Raw genomic sequence first — 22,691 nt, 5'->3', positions numbered from 1 at the left:
AGCTAGTTACATAGGCCATGATATCCTACTGTATTTCTCTGAGAAAGTTGGAAACACTTATCTACTACAGGTTTCCAACATGTCAGTTTTTCAAGTCACCTTCTTTCAAAAAATGCACAAAAAAGTCCATGTAGATTCAACTAAAACAACTAAAACCACACACAACCTCTGGTCAGCGGCTCTAGCCCGAATGATAATCTGTGCAACTTGAGCTCAGGATTCTCTTTTATATTCCCAGCTATAGTCTTGAACATGTGTGTAATCTATACCTTATTAAATTACACATTAATGTGAGCATTTCTAAGTGCTCTGAATACTTGATCATTGAACCTAATTGTTCTTTTTCCTTCTTTTAACTTCCTCCATAAAAAAAAAGCAAAAAACATCAAAGAACCTAATGTATTTCAAAGAGTCATTCCTTTATCAGCAGTTAATAGTGCAGTTCTGTTATGCATACACAAGTGAAATCCTCATTGAAGTCAATGTCTCAGTTCAGAGAGATCCTTTTCACTAGATCACTTTAAATATGTATGGAATTGCTGTCTCAGAAAGTATGTGGTTCAAGTTAAATTGCTACAGCAATTAAGCACTGTGAGCTACAGCCCAGGGACTGGGTGGATCCATCAAAACTATAATGTCTGGGATGCTTAAGAAAGAAAGCCAGGGTAGATCTGGGAGGGAGGGAGGACACTTGGGGCCATTGTAATGACTTAAAATTGGTGCAAACAAAGATCTGGATTTAGACTTCCAGAAAACTTCACATTTGTATGGGATCTGCTGAATCACTGCCTGAACCTCTGATTGATCACCGAGGCAAACAATGAGTCAGCCATGGGAGCACAGGAGAAGGCAATTCACCTGTGCTGCTGGAAGGGGTGGAGCCTGGCTCCAGCTTTCCTAGACCCATTTAAGAGCTGACTACCAGTGGGGAACGATCTCTTCTGGAGATCCCTCCTTTGGATTTTTACAGCGAGCTCAGGACAAGGGTAAGTACTCTTACTTATTCTCTTTCTGTTATAATAGCCTTCTTAGCCAAACTATCTTGTTTATTTCATAATTATAACATCTATATATTCATTGGTTATACAACGTTGTATAGAAGCATTTACATACAGTACGTATTCTGTATTGGGCAAGCTGTATGGAAAGGATCACTGCAGGTTACTGCAACTCCAACAAGACAAGTGTCTCCATTTGTTTAGCAAAGAGCAAAAATGAAACTCAGTCTCCAGCCAGCTGTTGGTTCTGATGACTGGTGGGTTGTCAGCCCTCTATCTAAGGGCACCAAGGTACCTGCAAGTGGGAGGTGTGCATCATGTACTTTGAGCTGAACCTACTGTAGCTCCTGCCTGTAGTCTTCTACCTGAAGCTGCCACCTCTCTACTCTTGTCCTGGAAACCCTTGATTGGTGGAAATAGCTTTGTCTCTCCTTCAGGTCGATACCTCCTAGATAGGTTCCCTTCCAGGGATCCTTCCAGGGAACCTAATCATTGCTTAGCCAGTAACTCTGGGTTTCAAGTCCATTTCACTCAGGAGATTATATTTAACAGCATAATATGAAAGCTGTGCTTACTATATATGGGGGGCGGATATTCACTGTTATGGTAAGCAATGGCTCTTTGCCATTTTGTACCTCTGAGAGCAATTTTTAAAGAGAGTCAATTCAATTAACAGTTTACTAGTTTTTTAAAATTTATTAGTTAAATGGAATTGGTGGTTTTATATATATATATATATAATATATATAATATATATATACTATAATATTTGTTAATCTTGTAATTGTCATTACTTGTTTGTTTTTTTTTTTATTCTGAAGGTAAATTTGCACATGAATATTTGTACTTGGTAGAATGTGAAACCAGTGTAAATATCCACACATAATTTTGCATACATCATGTATAATACATATGTTTATTTTTAAAAACTTGTGCTTACTGTGTGACTCTTCCCAAGTGACTGTTCTTGGAAACACTGCTTTCAGAAGGTCCACATCTCAGTGGATGTACTTTTTTTAGTACTCGCGTTATAGGAAGATAGCATAGCACTCGCAATCAAACGGAGTCACCAGGGTCTAAACTGTAAATTTCCTTTGGGGTTGGCAATATCTTGTGCATAAAAATCTGAGCAACTATATATCAGCTATGAACTGGTACAACAGATATTTCCAAAGTCATATCATTACTTTGTGATAAACTTGTCTTTTTGACAACTTTTGTTTGCTTGAACTGATCGTGTTGATGCTCATGTTAACTGTGGAATGAGAATTGTGCTTCACAGTACAGAACTACTCCACTTTTTCCCTCTGTAAATACATAAACTCCTATACCAGTTCATGCATGATTTCCCTAGTTTCAGCACATGTATTTTCAGGCATGTAGATGTCTTGTCTCTATTTAGACACTGACATGAATATCCCTGGAGGAGCAAGAAGAAGCTTAAATGCTGAAAGGAGCCTTGGGGCTGAAAGTTCTTGTCTCATTCCTTTATTTGCTGATGTTTTGTGCATGTGTGGTATAAGAGAGATTTAATGAAGACTGCAAGTTAGAAAGCATATATGAATCTAGGTCCTCACTTACAGTGAAATATTTACATACTTTGAGTAAGAGCATAGTGTTAAAACAGAGGTTAGAGATGATCGTTATTTATTGGTGATAGAAGGCATCTCCTACGTAAGAAAACTTATTTATCTAATATCTTGCTTGAAAGCTCAAAGAACTGCATTGTCTCTGTAGATCCCAGCTCACTTTTGTTCCTGTTTTAGTATTTCTGTTCTGTCCTCTAATTTCACTTCTCACGTTGTTACAGGCCTGTTACAGGAAAACTCATATTCCCATGACTCTACTAAAAATGAAAATAATAGAAATAAAAATGTTGCAAGGCCTTTCTAGATTCATACAATTTGAAGTGAGCTACTAATCCTGTGGATCACATTCTTGCCCGCTTCCTCTGAGCTGCAAATTACACAGAGTAAAGCAGAACCCAAGACTGCCTACATCAAGTCTTCTGAATAGGATCACTCGTTCTTCATGACATGAGAAGATGATTCAGCGTTTTGTTTGTAGTGACTTCCAATGGCAAACTACATCAGCTCAGAAAATCCATATGTTCCACCTTGCCAGTTTGTGGCATCAGCCTCCCATACTGCTCTTGATTATTCTAGGAAACTAAGGGACTCTTTTATCCTGATGACAAATTGTCCCATCCCCTCTTAGTCTCCTTTTTAATGAACTAAGCATTCCTTCATTTCCTTCAATTTCTCCCTGAAAGCCAATTTCTCTAACCCTTGTATGGTTTTTCTCTAACCTTTATGTTTTTCCTCTGTCAGTAGCCTTAAGGTCACCTTCCATATATTTACCTAAATTTTACTATGATTGATAATAATTCTGAGTGTTTTAAACTCAGTGGTTTTGAGTGTTTCGTGCTCCAGGTGCTCAACTTGAGAGGCTGGAAGAGCCTGGTGCTTATGGAAATACGTGCTTCTCCTTCAGAAAGGTCAAAAACTTATTTACATACAGCACCACGGTAATGCTGTTACCTCTGTTACTGACAACAGCAATCAAAAAGTTGCATAAACAATGAAAGACTGAGCAAGATGCCAAAATTTTGCCTGTGTATATGAAGCAAGTAATAGTTCTTATTAAAAGATCCCATGGCACTTTTCATATTCACTGAAACAAGAATTTATTTTTTTTAAGCCTGCATTTGAATGACCTGAACACAGTAATCGTGGATGCGTGTAATTTTTTCCCCTCCTCCTGCTTGATCCCAGATTTAAATCATAATGCTGAAATCATGACGTCACTCTCAATCATTTCCACATGGCTTCACTTGTAGGATCAAAAAGAAGGTGAAGCGTTCTTGTGTCAGCAGAAAGCTGATTTTGGGGATGGGAAGATAACACACTGAAATTTCCAATAGTAACAAAAAGACTTCAAAGAAACCTGCAGGTAAAGTACTCTTCTTTTTCAGTAGATATTTGCTCTGCCTTAAATTTTCCAAGTCGGTAGGTAGAGGTTACATTTTAAAGGGAATGTGCAAGAGATTATGCTGGCAAAAAGATCTCAAGTCATCAGATGCACTGGTTCCTTGAGAAAACATTTCCTGCATTAAAATTCACAGGTGAATTCTAGAAAATAAACCTTGGAAACAAAACAAGGTAAGATAATAGCAGATAGTGTTGCCCAGCCTCATACTTCCATTTTCTCTGGTACATTAGTTTTCTAAAGGTAGCATTTTGGCTCTGGACGAATGAAAGGGCAAAGGTTACAGAATGTGAGGCCATGGCTGCTGGAAAAGAGAATAACTGTGACAATGGTGGGGAAGCGCAGGCCACCAGCACTAAGCACGGAGAGATGTGGGAAATTGGCAAGGAGGAAGAGGATGTCATTTTCTGAGAAACTAGGAAATGAGCTCTGTCTTCAAGCATTTCTATTTATGGTATAACAATTGTAAATATCGCAGGAGATATTTGATACTAAGATGAGGAAATATGTGGCAAGGCTTTTAGTTTTAAGTCTTTGTCTTTGCATGGGCTGCTTTTGTTCAAGAAGCAACAATGGAAAAGAGGGGACATGGAGGGGGGGGAAAAAAAAAGAGGCTTCTGCTGCAGCATTTCCCAAACTGTTTTTCCCGTGCCCCTCTCCCAAGTGAACTCTACCTTTCATGACCCTTCTCTCCCCCTCTCCTCCCAAACCCACCCATACAACATTCAGAATTACAGCCTCTCATCTTTCCTTGCAGCCCTGACAGCACCTCTTGTGCCTCCCCCCCATTTCCCCCACCCGCTTCTTTCCCAGAGGCTAAGTCCTAGTTTGGAAACTGCTGTTTCCACTGGATTTCAGTTCCTGGCAACTATCTGTAAAATACTTTGACCAAAAGAGCACCGTTCCCCAGAGGCTGCAATTCTAATTCTGCTGCATGGCACTGGTGTGAATTCAGAGCAAAGCTCCCAGCCATGTGCCCACACAGCCCTGCTGGGCTTATCCCTGAATGCGTAAAATGAGAAAGGCTCTGCCATTTGTTTTAGACTGTAACACCTCTCTCTTATGGCTCTGAGATCAGCTTCACTGCTTGGTTCACAAAATGTCTCTGTGTTCATGACTATTCTGCCACAGCTCCAAAAAAATGTTCTCAGTCTTCTGCCAATAGCCTTCATCAATTTTGATAGTTTTCCTTCAGATTTCATTAATGATATGCTTTAAGAAGTAATCAAGCATTATTTATGGAGAAAACACATACCTCTCACTACGCTTGCTAGAAATGTGCAGGCATAAATTTTGGGACTCTTGTCTTTCCCAAAGAATCTTTCCCAAAGCTAGGTCCTGTCCCCACTTCTCATTTATGCTGCATTTCAGGCTCACCAGAGCCACTCTCTTGTCTGACAAGCTAACTTCTCTTGGAAGCTCTTTGCTCATCTCATGGAAGGTGAAGACAGCAGCAGTGTTTGGCATTCTTGAAAAATATGCTGTTTATTTATCCATCCAAATGTAGACTTTAAAGTCTCATTCCAGTTATTTGACTTCCAAACATCTTGGCCCCATAATACCAGGTAATTAAAACAAATAGGCAACATCATGTGACATTCTGCTCTTCTGTTCAAAGATTTCTGAGTTACTCAATTATCTCCTCTCTAAGCCAGTGTATCCTTCTCCTAGAGTCTGTTATTTCAAGGCTCAAGCAGATGCATCTCCAGGAAGGGGGGGGGGGGGGGAAGAAAAGAAAAGAAAACAAAACAAAAACACAAAAAAAACCCAGCAAGGTGGTTTGGGGAAGGTATGAAAGTGGGGAAAAAAAAGTGGAGATTCATGATCTCAGTGTTAATGAGGCCTTCACTCCTACTGGCGCAGGAACTGACCCTTCTGTGGACTCCACAGTGATGGCAACCTGAAAGAGCCACCAGAGATAAGTCTATCACAAACAAACGACTCTGCAGCTCCAACCCCATGCACACAAGAGCTTGCCTGCCAGCCTTCCCAGCAGCCCAATGTGCTGAGAGAGGCAGCTTGCTCCCTGCACAGCCTGGCTGCCTGCTCTGCCTAGCAGAGGATGCAGAGCAGCCCCACAGGGACTGTGGTGTGGATGTCCATCACCAGTCCTGTCAGACCAGCACTTGAACTTCTGTGAGATATAGGTGATTTCTAAATTTGTTTCCGAGGCTGCTTGCAATAATAAAATAAAATTAAAAAAAAGATACTGACAGAACCACAGGGAAATACGATCTGATGTAAAACCACAGTGGTTTTTGACTTTTTTGGAAGGCTTTGTAATGTGTTTGAATTGGCCACCTTGCTATCTTTGGCAGCAACTGCTAATCCCTCTGTGTCCTTAGCTGGTGTCCTTGATACTCCAAATTAGCTAATATTTTTAGAAGATTTTAACTTTTATTCTTGATTATGCAATGGATATATCACCGGATATTTTTCATGTCAGCATGATTAAAATGCTTAATCCCCTCAGAGAAATTTGCTATGATTTAAACCACTGTTAGAATTCATGTTTGAGATTTAAGAGAGCAAAGAGCCAAGTAGATTTAAGAGGAAGCAATTCCTCCAAAAGGTCTTTGCTCTTCAAAAATGCTGGTACAAACTCTTTGCAGAACAAAACTCAGTGCAGTGCTATGTGAATACAAGGGATGGCTTTCGCATTCTTTGAGCTGTGGCAACCAAGGAGTGGGGTTCCAGGCAAACAGAGAGTTTCTGAGAAGCTGAAAGGTTCTGGGAGATAATGTATCTCTTTCTCCCATCCCAGCATGAGGCAATCACTACAAGTAGTGCTTGCTCATTTTCCTGGGTTTCACCTCAAATGCAGGAAAATAGGAGCCTGGCACCATTGAGCAAAGCAGTGATACACGCTACGCTGCTGTTGGGGTCTGTATGTGTTAAGGAGGAGTCAAAGGAGTCACGCTGTGGATAACACCTGAGGCATGCATAAGGATGCGAAGCAGTGACAGCTGCTTTGGAAACATCATGGAAAAAATCATAGAACAGCTTGGGTTGGAAGGGATTCTAAGGATCATTCACTTACAATCCGTTCCTGTTGGCAGGGTTGCCACTAAAATAATAGGAATCAAGCTCCTACAAAACAGTCTTCAAAAAAAAAAATCTTTTAGGGATAGCCCTTTCCTGTAAAATCATTCTTTTGTAGAAATAAGGACCTTCAGAAAATGTAGTCTTTGTGTAAAAAAGATGAAATAATCTTATCTATTAGACACTTTACATTCATAAAAGCTTTTTCTCTGTCTTCATCACTTCAACTTTCTCCACATTCTTCAGTATATTCCTGACTTTATACAAACCAATATGTTATGGAGCTTAGTTATATTTATGTCTTCATCCAATAACTGTAGAGCTGTATAAATCAAATGTATTTTTTGTGAGATTTAAACTTAGGCCCTCATTTCTCAAAAGTATCACTGATCTTATTTCTTTTCAACCTGTACTAAGTCATACAATAGGCATAAGCAAACTTTCCAGGGAATCCGTGAGGTTTAAACAAAGGTCTTTGTGACTGTAAATATTCAAAATATAAAAAGGTGCTCTGTTCTTGTTTTTTTGTTTTTGTTTTTTTTTGTTTTTTTTTTTTTTGTTTTGTTTTTTTTTTGGTTATTATTTTTTATTCAATCCTCCTGAGAGAAAGATTGAAATGTCAGAGTCACAATGGGCTCCCATATAAATGGAAGCCAGACTACTCTTTGGAGTTTTACAGAGAGTTATTTTCAAACTTGAATGGCCTGTGAACAACGCCTGTGTTCTTAGAGTGAATTGCTAAGTTATAGGTACAGGTGCTAAGCACTGATGCATCGAAGCGCAAGTTCAGAAAATGAGATCAGCTACCCGAGGCACTGCAAAATTAGGAGCTGGGTATTGCAACTGAATGTGTCTCTTGGTTAGAAATCTCCCTCTGTTAAAACCACTCATTAGCTATTCTGTTGAATGCCATGAAGGAGATCAAGCCAGGGTGGAAGGACAGAATGATTTCAGACTGAGTTTTCAATTAAAATCCGCGGTCTGCTCTGTTTCTGATAATCTCTAAACTCTTTTGAAGAAATGATCATTATAACTGTGTTTAATCTGTTTTCAAAACAGACTGTGAAATAGCCATTGTGTATGCACCTTCTGTTTTTATAACTTCTGCGCTTTGATATTGTAATTGATGCAAGTGGGCGCAATTAAATCTTTATTTGGAAACTTGCACCAAAGCAAGTCATTCAGAAAAAAGCCACCAATGTGCTTTGACTCTAGATTCTCACACATATTTGCACTTACAATCACAGCTTTTGTTCTGTTAAACTAACAAGGGCTGTTTAGCATAAGAAAGAGTTAACACAAGCTGCCTTCCCTTGTGCTAATTTCGGGAATAAAACTCGAATGGGAAAAAATCTGCTGGAAACTATGCTGTCTCCATTAAAAATCACCAATTTTTTATTTTAATAAGCGACTAAGTACAAGTGGAAAAGTTTATTGCTAAAATGAACAATGACACATCAACAATTACTGTAACTCAGCGATGAAACCTCAGGATTTTCTTAAACTAAAGTGAGATCACAGGAGAACAGATCAGTTCTTCAGCTTAAATTGTTTCCAAAAAAAGTGTTTGGTTTTTTTTTTTTCCACTTCTGGGGTTTTTACTTTAAAGCGTGAAACAAGCAGGGATCAAGACTGACTGTTAGCTTTAATGTGTGGTTTGCTGGCATATCTGTGTTATTATGAGCTGTGACAGCTATTAATCAGTCATCATACTACAAAGTATGTTTCTGGTACTACTCTCTTAGAATCTAGCTGTGGATTTGTTTGTGTGAAATGGTATTTTGTAGAAAGATGTGTTTGGTCCATCTCAGTGAAGTGGTCTGGTTTTTTTTAGTCCAAACGAACAGCACAAAGCTTAGTTGAAGCATTCACCTGCTTTTGAAATGGCAAGTCAGACATGCTTCATTTTCTCAGACACTCTCAACTAAAAGGGAAAACCTCAAAGGCAGTAAAAGATAGACCCCTATGTGTGTGTACAAACATTCTGATATAATTATTTTATCTTCTCAAAAAGATCATATAGTCCATTGTTACTACATATAGAGCAAACTCAAAGTATCGAGTAATGAGTGTACCCAGGTTTAAAAGCATGTAGAGAAGGTTTAAAAACCTTTGTGGTTTTCTAGAAGATATCATGTTGTCCTTCATGTGCTGCAAAGAAGTTTTCAGAGGGCACTCGCTGGCAGAGTGCATCTCCAGCATAAGCTAATGCTGTCTGTGTTGTTCCTGGGTTAGGCTATTCCTGACAAGAAAGATCAGCCCCTCATGCCTCTCAAATAAATATGGCAAAGAGACTAACCTCAGTCTATCGCTACAGGAAAAGAGTTCCACTGAAAGCTTCTTTATTGTTGATGAGACTGACACCTGGGCTAGTGTCCAGTAACAGTGCCTGTTTTGTTGATTGCCTCTTGAGGTAATTCAGCATCTCAGTGACAGGTCTCATCTTTAGTAGGAGAACTGCTCATCAATGGAGTACTTTTTCTCTTTAGTGCCATCCTTCAGCAGATGGTTGCTGTTAAGCTTCCCCAGCCCAACTTGTCTAACCTGCGTGTAAGTTCCAAAACTTAAGATCAACTTAAGCCCACATAAAAGGAAGCTGTCTCTGAAAGAACTGTTTTCCTCCTTCTCTCCCTTGGCTGTACCTTACTGAGGCATTTCTTGTGTCAGCACCTGCTTTCCATAGCTTTCCAACTATTTCCATAGCTGATAAGACCTCATTTTCTTTAAATGGTTAATAGAAGAAAAAAATAAGATCTGTTAATATTTACGCAAAGCAGTCAGCAGGAACCTGATGGAGCAGAGCAAAGGAAAAAAAATGGATTGCCACATTGCTGAATGTGAACCTGCAGTCTGAGGCTGCATCTGCAGTTAAGGTGAATCCACAAGCTGCTTCTGTGGAGCCAGGTATTGGACTACATGTCAGACCACTGCCTTTACCTCAAATCTTTTGTGAATTCTGATTTTTCATTGTAAAAGTGACACTCTGACAATATTCAGCCTGAAGAAACTATTAGAAAAGCATTGGATTTAATAAAATGTGGAATGAAAACAAATTTCGAAACTGGTTGCAAAATGGCATTTCTGTCCTCTTTTTAGAACTGTGTACAGCCTTGGAAGGAGAACGAGCAAGCCATAAAAATTATTCCAAATTCCCCAGAATTGAGCAAAAGAAAGAATGGCTCTGCCTTTTATACTGGTCTGACTGACCAGGTTCCATCTTACCACTGATCAGTACCAGAATAAAGGCAGAGGAAAAATATTTTTCCCTCCCTTCAACCAAATGTGGAATTTAAATAAAAACAAAATAAAACAGTCAGACAAATATTACAACTTCCTGCTCCAGTCCTTTAAAAATTCTCCCTCACTTACACAAGCTTGGAAAGGATTCAGTGCCCTAAGTTACCACTGAGAGTAAATAATAATTATATTTGCCATAAGAAGAGGTTTTGGTAAGTGTCAGCTTAAGGACAGCAGATGGGATTATCTGTTGGGAATTTCCCCTTGCTACTGCAGTAGGTTTTGCTTTAACAGAGAGCTGAAGAGAAAATAAGTGGTTGAAAGACTACTCAGGATCATGGTGGCATCAGGAACAACAGACTCTTTTCCAACCAGACTTCCATTTTGTGCAATTCCGTCCCGCCCCTTTCAGCTCTCCTGTGTCCCTTTCCCTTTAGTTGTAACAGTCTGGGAAATGCCAAGTGACTGCGTAAGCAGAGTCAGAAAGAATGGCTGCTATGCTAAAGGGCAGTGGGGTAGAGCCATAGGTACAGAGAGAGAATGGGATGCCATAAGGATGGGAAACAAGATTTTCCTGCCCTGCAAGAGTTGAAGAGTAAGTGTAGAAAGGGAAGGCTATCAGAAGGGCCCTCAGAAATGCTACAGCCAGCAGACACTGCCAGATAATGCCTTGTTTTCAAGCTCTGTTTTTTAATCAAAACCTTCCCCAAATGCATCAGGCTCTGCTAGGATGCCCTTCCTGCAGCTATTCCCATAGAACCTTGCCTTGAAAAAAATGTTTAACTCCTTATAAACCCTTCTCCATCAAGAGTTGCCCAGCTTACCTCTTGAGTGTCCTCTGTGTCTTGCTTTCCTGAAATTGACTAATTTTCTTTGGCTCTCTAAAGCTTTTCCCCCTCCTCTCCCCTCCACATCCCACATCTTTCTGCCCCTTCTATAACACTAAATTTTGCCCACCCATTTTTCAACCCTGGGACAATACAGTTGTAGACAGTGAACACAGTTATAGACAGCTCAACAAGGTGCTGCTCAGTACGCTCCTCAGATGGCATCACTCGTACCTGCCTAAAAGTAGCCTTACTTGGAAAGAAATGATTTCTCTCTTCTCTTTATCATTGAAGCCCCACATCAACATCGATACCTGCACCTGTTGTTGGGACTTTTTACAGATCTAGAGCAATTGCTCTGACCTGCAATGTAATCATGATGTCTTCCAGCAACTCCACACCCCCATGTTAACAGTTCCCTCTTGGCCTTTCTCAGTATCACATTTCAGTTTCACTCTGTCTTCGCTTTTTCAGTTTTCTCTACAATGAAACTTTTTAACTGACAGAAGACGTGAACCAGAGGCTTTAGAGTTAGTATATTCTAGGGTTTTATCACACAGAAAGGAAATGACAAGTGGCTTAGTTTGGTGGGATAAACACATTTACTTTTTTTTTTCCTCCTTAAGTGACTGGCTGTATTTGAATTGTTACTTAAAGTTCATGGTTCTATACGTACTGCATTATATTTTTCATATTTTCAATCCATAATATCCTTTTAATTAAGTCTTAACAATAAGAATTGGGATATAAAACAATATAAATACTCTTAAGAATGCATATGATTTGTCTTACGTACTTAGTTCTATATGCTGGTATTATCTATATTTTCACATATATCCTTTTTTAGTGCTGAATGTTAGCATTTAAGCTTTTCCTACACATAGGACAAGGTATACCAGTAGTACCCCTGACAACGCCAGAAAAACTCAGCTCCAGTAAATGTACTATCCCACATAACAAATGCTATTTCAAGGGCTATATTATGATTTTTTGTACATGCTTACCTAGAGTGCTCAAACTACTTCAAGATTTAAGGACAAGAAAACCTTCAGTAAGTCTACTAGCTATCACAGCTGTATTAGTTTGCCACTTGTAGCTGCTTAGATGCCAATTTCCTTGAGGTTAATTGTATTAGCAGGTGTAACGCTGACAATAATTATATCTAAGAAACCTAAGCGTACCTGTCTGTTTTCTCTTCAGTGAGGATAGAAAGACTGAGTGGGCCTTGCTGCTTTGAAAAAATGGCTCAACAGAGGTATAAGTTGTCTTGTACTGTGTCTTGTCTTTTTGCTCTTAAATGTTATCAACATTATGTTTGAGATGAGAACAGAAAGGGATTAAATGAAGCATTTTCCCAAAGTGTGATGGAATTTGCTTGATGCGTTGTTGTTATAAAAACAAAAGGGCTACAGGGTCTGTTGCTTCCTTGAGTTACTAGGAAAAAATGACTATATGTTAAATTATATGTATTCCCACGCTCTGTTCAGAGCGCCATCATGAACATAGTTGTTTTTTTAGGCAAATGGTGCTTTAATTATGTGCAATATTAGAAGCCTATTCATAGGGGGAAACAGTAACATTGATTCTTCATTACAAAAGTTTTACTGAGTATGGTGAGTTTAACCTTGGAGTCATCCAAGTTCTTCATTCTTCGTGATTGTAGTTTTATCAAGTTGGAAGTCTTGGGAAAATAAGGGCAAAGAGTAAGAGGGAAGGACTGAAGATGACCACTGGTCATCAGTTTGTTAATGAGGAACAGGAAAACCTCTGAGAGATTTTGGCTTCTAAATTGGTGGCTTTTTTTCAATTTTTATTAAGTAAGTATTGGATAATTTACCTCACATTTTTTCAGTAATGAAATTGAACTCTGTCCAAAAACATGAAGTCAGCACAAGTTCTGAGAGCACATTGCTTGCTGGGTTCTCACACTTTAAAGCCTTGTGGACTCCATGTATACTCTCCCCTTAGTGCTTTCACTACTACTGAACATGGGATCACCTACCTTGTGCTGACTGGCTTATGTCTGTTGATCTTCCTGCTTTATTTGCCTCTATTTTCCGAGCGTCTGGTGTGCTGAGCCCTTCCCAGGCTCACTGATCACTTGTTTACTGTGCTAGAGTTGTAACTCTTGGCCAATTGGCAGCTGAGAAGAGAAGAACAACAGTTTCTCAGTGCATTAAATTGTCAAATTAGGCTCTTGCTTGGAAAAATATTGCTGGTTTTGTTTTCTTTTCCCTAAGTATGACATTACAAATATGTGGGGTTTTCATTTGTTTTTGGGTTATACTTTTTTTTTTTTGATTGCTTATTTTTCCTTCTTCTTGTTTTTATTTTGGGATGTGTAAAAAAAAAAAATCTAAGACAAGTTTAACTGGTTCTCTTGATAGGTCAAGAAGGATGTCATTTTTTCATTATTGTTTATTACTAAATTACTTCTATGTAAGTACTAATAATGGAGTTACCTTAGAATTAACACTAACTGAGGAAGATGAGTATATTGGGAGGGTTTGTGAAGGAAGTAGCACAAATTTTGGACTGACGATCATTGCAGCCATCAATATTCTTCTGTGGGCAATCAACAGTGGAGACAACAATAAGAGAAATTGTAAAGCCCTGCAATAAGCTATTTTCCATCTCTCCTGCATGCTCTTTCTCTCTTTCAAATATAGTCCCCCCCCTAGGGGTAATTAGCACTGTGGACCTGAGGTAAATTGTGTTTGGGTCTAACTTCCATATTGTCCCATTCTGTTGCAGGAAAGTTGGAGGAGAGTTTTCTTCAAAATCTTTAGCAGGATACTCTTCTTTCCCATAACAGCTATCCATGGGCAAGTAATTGTGAGTTGAAACTACACCTTAATGGTATTTCTCATGCAGCCTTTTTGAACTTAGCATATATATGGACTCATGGAGGGAATACATGTGTATACCCACATTTCAAATAATTTAAACCCAGAAAATATAGAAATTGATCTCAAATGCATGAACTAGCAGCCACCCTTCTATTTTGGTTGGTGCAGAGTGAGTCTCCTGGATTGCTTCATTAGGCTCTGTAAGCAAAGGAATGCCAGACACTTGAATCTTCCTTGGTCTTTGGCAGTGGCTTTCAGCATGGGGAATTCATAGAGGTGCTTGGGGAATGCATTTAAAAGGCCATGTGTCTGTGGAATTTAGGTGGCTCCAGGTTAGGAAATAGCTGAATGGCCTTTTGTACAGAATAAACTTTTGGATTTAGCACCCAAATTTTGCACAAACCCACTATGGCTTTAGAATGCATGCACATGGAGAGAAGTAAAATTAACTGCTAACTCTGGTAGCAGCTGTTGTATAGTCAATAATTCTGATCAGACCATTTTTACTTCTGTTCCTGAATATGGATTTATGAGTCAACCTTTAAAAATTTTGGCAGAAGTTCTTCAAAGGAATTCATCTCTCTTATACTACCCTGTGATGAGACCCAAAACTTCCAATGGCTAAATTCTTATAAGAAAGCATGAACATCTGTACCACGCTAAATCGTGGGCATACTAGGTTTGGCACTTTCCACCAGTGGAAAGCAGTAGATGCTTGGGAGAACAGGACAAGCACAGAATGATACTTGGCCAGAATCCTCTCCAAGCAATTCAGGGATTCTGTGTACCAAAAGTTCTGTGTTCATACTTAATTGCTGTGAGTAGATTTTTCTTTTTTCATGAACTTGCTCAATCACTTGAATACTGGAACACTTTCCTCCACTGCATCCTGCAGCAAGAAGTTCCAAGATTTAACTGTGCTCTTTGTGAGGATACATGTCTTTTTGTTTCTTGAATCTGTCGTTTGACTGGATCTTTTGAGAGGTAATTCCCTATTAGCATGTTTTTTGTCAGTCTGTGTTTTTATTGTATCTCACCAATATATTATCCAATTATCTCACTGATACATTATCAGTGTGAGCCTCTGTGTATCTAGAATTTGCCTGTGGGCTTGTCTATGCATTTATAGACCTTTCCTGTTCCTATATAAACACTTCAAAAATTGAGTCCCGGGTGGGCTTATGCTGATTCAAGGAAATCAAAAAGCAGATTTTATTCATATTGGCAGCAGAGGTAGTCTGTGGGTACTGCAAGGACCATAAAAGATTCCCTTTAATTTTACTTTTAAGACCTGAAATTGTCAGTTAAGAGTTACCTTAGGTTCTGAGCAGAAGCGCAGGTGTGAATGTGTGCATATGTCTGCACAGACGCAAAACCAAGCTGCCAAAGCCATCTGTGCTGGAGGCAAGGTGGTGGGGTTAAGCCATACAGTATGAGAGAGAAGCACAGTGCCCTGGCTTTAAGGAAACTTTCTGGAGCCAGCAAGTAAGGGGCATGTTAACTGTAGCAACGAAACAGAAGTGACAATTGCTCAGTGTCACAATTGCCTAGAATTGGTCTTGCACCTTGGGATGTTCCAGAGCTACTTATGAGAGCACATTATTCAGTTAGTTACAAGTCTTACCTGTGAGGAGTCAGCCTGACCCCAGGAGGAGTTCACAGAATCACAGAATCACAGAATCACCCGGGTTGGAAGGGACCCCAAGGATCATGTAGTTCCAACCCCCCTGCCTAGCAGGGCCACCAACATATTCAGATCAGGTTGCCCAGGACCCCGTCCAACCTGGCCTTAAACACGTCCAAGGATGGGGCATCCACAACCTCCCTGGGCAGCCCGTTCCAGGGCCTAACCACTCTCCTAGTAAAGAACTTCCCCCTAACATCTAACCTAAATCTTCCCTCCTTCAACTTAAAACCATTTCCCCTAGTCCTGCTGTTGTCAGCCCTTTTGAAGAGTTTACTCCCCTCCTGGGTGTAGGTTCCCTTCAGGTATTGTTCACAGGTCCAAGAGTCATCTTGAGAACGTGTTTCTACAGTGCGCTCTTTTAACAGTACCCCAGGTACAGCCCTTCCAGTGCAGCTTTCTTTTCAGCTTCTAGATTCTAAACTCTTTGCAGATGGCCATCTGGAGAGAAAAGTAGCAGAAAAGTCTGCTTTAAGCTGTCACAGCAAACTAAATCTGGCTGCAGTCATAGGGTAGCAGTTAAATGATCCCGCAACATCAGCGGTAGCTTTTATGTGAGAACATGATCATACCCAGTGTTTGAGGACTATTGCTAACTTTGGTTTGGGAGATGAAAGTTTGTATTTAGACTTGATGAAGAGCCTTTGAAGATAAGTGTGTGCACGCATGTGTCTCTGTGTACAAAACACACAATTAGGGCTCCTTTTAACCACGTCAATTTTACACTACTGTGACTTGACAGGCATTAGTAGAGGCGTGCCTGATTTACTCAGGCATAAAAAAAAAAAAAGAAAAAACAACAGGGCTTGTTTGTGAGTGTTGAGTATCTCACTGACGTGTATTTCTACACAGATGTGGTACACAAAATTGTGTAGGTATACACACACTGCAATTGCACTGCACATAACTGTCTTTCATGTTGTTTAGAAGCAGAGTTCAACCCTATTCAGTTTGCTTCCCATCTCACCAACATCAGACAGAAGCCTGGAGGTGAGCAGCACATTGGGCAGTGATTCAGTACACGGGATGATGCAGCACAATTTGTTTTGGCTTTTTGATATTCCGCATCTAACTGTTATGCATTTTTAATGCCGAGCTACCGATACAATAGTGGTAAGAAGTACAGTGAAAGAGAATGCAAACTAGTTTAATAATGTCTCCAGAGCTTTCCAAATGTGTGAGGCTATCCAGCCTGTTTACAGAATGCAATCTGCTAGAATGAAAGAAAATCAAACCAAACCCTTGTCCTGAAGATATTATTGGCAACGTTAAGAATCCTATAGTACCCCAGGGACAGTAGTTGCATCCCTACCTCTCACTGCCTACTACTGTTAAAAATATTGTTTGGTTGCTTATTTATGTGGAACTAGATTTGAGTGCATATTCAACATCTGCGAAAGCAGTTTCAGTTTAATAGGCTGAATCCGGCACTACATAATCACTTTTGGGAAGAATCTGAGCAAATGGAATCATGTCTATAGTTTCATCTTTTCCTTCTTTCTTCTGCAGCTCAGCTCTGATAACTGCTCACTGGGCATAAACCATGGCTCTTTAATCTCACTTTTTATTAAGCGATCACCAGCAGTTCAGAAATAGCCTTGTGTAACATATTAAGGTCCAAGTAAGCCAAATCAATGTTTCGGGGCTCTCATATGGCTTTCATATAGCTGAATGGAGTTCATCTTTTCACGATTGCAAACCTTCGAGTTGGATGTTAACACTTTTGAAGTAACTTCCAGTGCCAAAACGATGTTCCTCCCTTTCAGTTCAAAGAAAACACAACATCTGTCATAATGTGAAATGTAGATTTAATGCAAGTGTCAAGTCAGGCACTTGGTAATGAGGTAAAAACCCTTGAGATTTTAAGTCTCTCTTCCGTGCTATCCTGTTACAGGGAGGGGAAAGGAAAGAACTGTTTCTTTGGCACTTAGCAGCTTTTCTGCGTCGCTTATCTATCCTTCCTGGACATCTTCTGCGAATTAGTGTATTTTTCCTGGCGCTGTCCTCCTGAGGAGAGGAAGGTGCGATAATACTTGTTTTGTAACCGAGGGAAACTGAGGTACGGCCCAGACTGCCGAGGAGCCCCCATACCCAGTTTTTTGGGAGGAGAATTTGGTGGGGGGCGATCGCAGGAGGCTTCGCGGGACCGACAGCGGGGAGGGCTCCGAGAGCAGCGGAACGGAGCGGGGCGCGACGCGGCGGCCGGAGCTGTCACAGCAGCAGCCCCGAGTGTGCCGCTGGGCACGCCTGGAAGCGCCTTTATTTGCACTGGGGGAAGAGTGGGTTTGCGGTAAGGATCTGCAGGTCTCCTTGTAGGAGAACAAATATTTGCCCTTTGGATCCCCCCCCTCCTTCTCTTCGCCCCCCGGTTTTCCTTCAGCCTTTCCCCCAGGAAGGTTGGAGGGATCGCGGCGCGGTACGGAGCGGGGATTTGGAGATGCAGATGTTACATTGCAGCGCTAACGCCGCCCGCGGCAGCAGTTGATCGGGATCTCGGACCGCGTCTTTTATCTCTTTTAGCTCGGAGGAGATTGCCCTCAATAGACCCGCCGTAAAAAGAAAAAGAGGGGGAGAAAAAAAAAAAAAAAAAAAAAAAAGAGAGAGAGATTGCAGTGCTGCCCTTGTGCATCCCACTGCGAGGAGGTCCCGGCGGTCCCTTGGGAAAACCGGGTGTCGAGAGCAGGAACACGAGCGGCCACCGGGCTAATCCGCTCCTCCACCTTCCCGCTAGTACCTCCCCCTTCTGCTCCTTTCTTCAATAGCAGCCCTTTCTCCAAATCTCAGGTTACTTCGCTAAAGAGTTCTCAGCCCTATAGTTTCAGCCCTTGTCTCTGCCTCCAGCTCCTTAAGAGCCACCCAGCCCCAGCGATCGGATTGGGCAGCCCGCCTTGACACACCACTGTGCTGAGTGCTTGAGGACGTGTTTCAACAGATGGTTGGGGTTAGTGTGTGTCATCACACTCGAGTGGGGATTAGGGCAGAGAGGCAGCCCGGCTGGAGCTGTGTGGTCTTCCCCAAGTGGGAGCTGCGAGCAAAAGAAGAACCACCTAGCTTTGGGGGAGAAGAGAGAGGAATCCTCTCCAGCAGCTCAGAGGGGAAAATAAAAACCCCACACTTTATTCAGGTAAAGTAAAACGCACCTCCTGCTTTTTTTTTTTTTTTCCCCTTTCTTTCTTGCTTTTTTTTTTTCTTTTTTTTTTTTTTTTTCTTTTTTTCCCCTCTCTCTTTTCCTTTCTCCTTCCCTCGGAGGAATGCTAGCACGGCACACTTGTCAAAGCCAGTTGTGCTGCCTTCTCAGTGCTGCTGTTGTGCGGCTGACAGATAGTAGCTCGCACAGCCCCGATGCTCGGTGCCCGCAGAGCTCGCGCCCGGGTCCCTCTGCGGAAGGTGCGCGTTGTGAAAGCTCTCCTGGAGCTCTGCCCCTCCCGCACACACGTGCGGACCCCCGGTGCTGCGTGGTCGGGCGGTGGGGGAAGTGGAGGGGGGAAGGGGGGGGCTGGATCGCAACCGAGGGTTTGTTCGGCTTGGAGATGTTCGAGCAGGGCAGCAGCCCGTCTGAGGCTCAGCTGTGAGGCAGAGTGTTTGGAAAGTGCATTTGAGATGTCTGTAAAGTTTGAGGAGTCCTTTATAGAGAGCTGGCGGGGGTTTCTACTGGTCGGTTTGGTTTACACATGGGCTTAAAGTCGGAAGAAAATCGGGAAAGTAAGGAGAAGGCAGCTCACAGGGTAATGCTGCAGCAGAGCAGATGGATGTAATTCATTTGCAGATCTGTCTGTGGAAGTTTTACAAGTCATTGCAAACTAAGTAGCATCCCTAGAATGGATCATTAAAGTCTCACTGTATGGATTCTGAACAAGCGACCTGAAACGTTAATTAAATGTAAGGGGGAAAAAATGACGTTTGAGAAGGGATAGGGGGAGAAATGCAATAGGAATTTAGTTAGGGAAGCACTCTGCTATCATTTTTATTGAAATTAACTGCTAAATTCATTGATGTCTGTGTGGGGGAAGCCCAGCAACTGAGGTGAGAACTCAGAAATGCTATGGACTATGTCAACTTTTAGAGTTAGGATGGTCTCGTTGCATTACTCTGAATTACTAGAGAATGAGCTTTTTGCCTTTTGAGATAAATAATGTACTGTGTCTATGTCTTCCTGTGCAGAGCAACAACCTGATTTGTTTCTTCGTGCTGTAACAGATCTTCACACTGACTCGCACATACCTGTGTGCCTATGAGTTACTGGCCTCCTACTTGTGAAGGAAATCTCACACTCTCCTCACCACTTACAGGTGAGATTTTCTATAAATAATGCTGTATATAATGTGTGCTGAAATGAGATCTGTGTACTAGGCTGAGCAAGGGGATTTATAGCTGGTGCTTTGGGATTTTGGCATTCAGTTGTGTAGCGATGCCCATAAAACCGTGTTTCAAGTTGCACATGGAGTTTTGTCTCAGACCAACTTTTTCTCTTTGGCCCCCTTACAGACTGGTCTTAGCCTGTATATTGAGATACACTCTTTGGTAAGTGAGTAGCCACAAAAGGCACCACAGCAGTTCCAAACAGTAAGTTAAATCCTTAATGAGGCAGCATGACTAGATCAAAACTTATGTGGAAAAAACTTCAGTTTTGACTTTTTTCTCAGTCTTTATCACTGGAAAAAGTGATGGAAACTTTACAAGCTTAAAAAAAAAAAAAAAAAAACCCACAAAAAAAACAACCAACCAAGCCCCCTCTCTGTGACTCTGTATTAAAGCCTTTCATGCCATGTGCATTGAATTTCTCCTTTTCCCTCTTCCCAGCCTGTCTGTGAGAAGCCCATAAGCCAGCTTCAGCACGCAGTGCTTCAGCCATCCAAGCAGAATAAGGTGAGCACTGCAGTGCTGTGAGATGTTCAGCCTGTGCTGTCACAGCCCTCTCTGTGGGCACCATCAGGCCATAGGTCACATCATCTATAAGAAAACATATTTTTTCCAGAAACTGAGTCTCTAACTGCACGTGCCCATCATGTAATTGCTTCAATAAGAAAAAAAAAACAACAATGAAGTTTCTCTAGCACTGCCAGAAAATCCTACCGAGAACTAGGAACAGCAAATCATGTTTTTCCTTCCTTTATAATGATGGGGCTGTTTAAAAGACAATGCCCACAGGGCAGTCCAGCTTCTTGTCAAAATGTAATCTACTGTTCCAGATGGTAAACATTCAAAGACATATTTATGGTGACTTCTACATACCTGCCTTTGACATTGGCTTTTTTTTTTCTTCCCTGAGAGCACTTGTGCTGGGTACACACATGAAGTTCCCATTAGCATCCCAGCAGCTGTAAAAGTGTTCAGAACTCTCAGAGATGTTCCTCACAGTGAGATAAAAGTAATCTGAGGGAGAGATCTGAGACCAGTGTGACTTTAGGACATCCGTGATACGCTCAAGGTTAGAAATTCCAGGGGAACAAAAAAATCCATAAGCCACTGTATGAAAGCTGTAAGATGTTCTTGTTGCGGCTAATTCATCTCTGTTTGATAGGGAATGCTGAACATACCAGGCATGTCTGTACTATCAACTGCGTTTGTGATGTGAGGGAATCTGCAATGCACAAAATGTGGTGGGTTTGTTTTTCCCCCACGTATCCCCTCCACTCCTAGATACTGGAATCACAGCATCATAGAATGGCTGAGGCTGGGGGGGACCTTAAAGCTCATGGAGCTCCAGTCCCCTGCTGTGGGTACTGGTGACCAGATTGGTATTGATCGTCTTCATAGTTGTTTTTTTTTTCCCCACTGCTCCAAACAGTGAGACAGAGCTTAAGAGAACGTTTTCCAGTCCGAGTGTGTTCTGCTCTGAATTGTCTTAATTATGTGTCAGTTTATTGCTTGTCAGGAGCTTCCTCTTCTTATCACGTTATAATCAAGGTGGGTGAGCTTGTTCCGTCATATTGCACAAGTTTCTCCTGCTTGGCATGGCTTTTTGGCTTTTCACTGAATTTGTCTCGGTTTCAGAGAAAAAAAAATAATTATGATTGGTGTAATATAACCCTAAAAAAAAAAAGGTAAGTTTCCAAATGGCATGTAAGCACATCTTCAGAAAGTAGGCTAGATGAGAGGTTGTTAGGGAAAAATGCTTGTAGGGAGCCTGAAGTGTCCCAGAGATGGCAAGGATCAGCGTGAAAATGATGGTAATTGGAACTGATAAAAACAGTTTATTAAAAATGTTGTGATGTGAGGGACAGCATTTTCAAATGTGGAAGACATTAGAAAAGCCCGCCCCACTTGGTGGATGTTAAATAGAGATGGAAAAAATTATTTTGGAAGATTTCCAAATTCTGTTCTGCCGAGGTCACTTTGTTGCAGCCTATTTGGTGTTTTGCAGTTGATTATCTAGCTTTGTTTAACTTACATGCCTCATTTGGTGTTAGGTGTTGGTTCGTGCAGTTTGAGTGCTGCGTAACAGCAGGCTCGCTCTCATCTGGGAAGGCCAGACATTGGTCTGGGTGTGATGAGAGCACTGGCCTCCATGATTTCCTCCACTTTAGAAAGGGCTTTGGAGATTTGTGTTTGAGTGGGTAGGCAGACTGATGTGATAACAATTGAGAAAGCGCCTTTCTGAGTGCCCTGAGAGCTGCAGCCTTCAACAGAGAAGGGGGTCCCGTGACAGCTCTGTAGTGACACAGACAGAATCCAATTAGTGGCCACTCCTGCTGGTGATACGAGACCACTCCTAAAAAATTTTCCACCATTGCCACCCTCATTGTAATCCCATCCACGATCCCGATAATGGGATCACGAGTGTGTTTTAAGAAGTCCTGTTTAAATTTTAACTACTATCTGAGGAGGTTTTGAGGATGTGAGATTAAAGGCATTGAATGGTGCAGCTCACACAGAGCTACGTGATGTGCATGTCACCCCGCAGCCTCTTCTCCCGTGTTATATTTTCTCAGTACCTCAAACACAGAGCTACAGAGTTAGGTATCGGGGGTGGATGTACATGGTGAGTATTCCATTGAGTCACACTGTCTGCAATGTGGTTACCTGTGGATCTTCACAGCTACAAGCATGAAACGCAGCAGGAGAT

At 41.3% G+C, this 22,691-nt stretch overlaps 1 protein-coding gene across 7 annotated transcripts in view; it reads left to right on the top strand.

Moving 5' to 3' along the window:
• The window catches only part of SULF1 (sulfatase 1), a 190,727-nt gene that overhangs the window by 45,654 nt on the left and 122,382 nt on the right, over window positions 1-22,691 (top strand). For 3 of the 7 annotated variants that reach the window (XM_048938921.1, XM_048938914.1, XM_048938922.1), the window contains exons 1-2: window positions 18,396-18,749; window positions 19,787-19,914. The gene's annotated coding sequence lies outside the window, so the exon portion shown is untranslated. Of the gene's footprint in view, window positions 1-13,910; window positions 13,928-17,628; window positions 17,647-18,395; window positions 18,750-19,786; window positions 19,915-20,425; window positions 20,492-22,691 lie in introns of those variants that run through there. The other 4 variants (XM_048938920.1, XM_048938918.1, XM_048938919.1 and 1 more) reach the window with 4 other exon arrangements.

The sequence above is a fragment of the Lagopus muta genome, chromosome 3, assembly GCF_023343835.1.
Source record: "Lagopus muta isolate bLagMut1 chromosome 3, bLagMut1 primary, whole genome shotgun sequence".
NCBI lineage: Eukaryota > Metazoa > Chordata > Aves > Galliformes > Phasianidae > Lagopus > Lagopus muta.
Note: the sequence above shows the minus strand (reverse complement) of the source record. Positions and strands in the feature narration are given on the sequence as shown.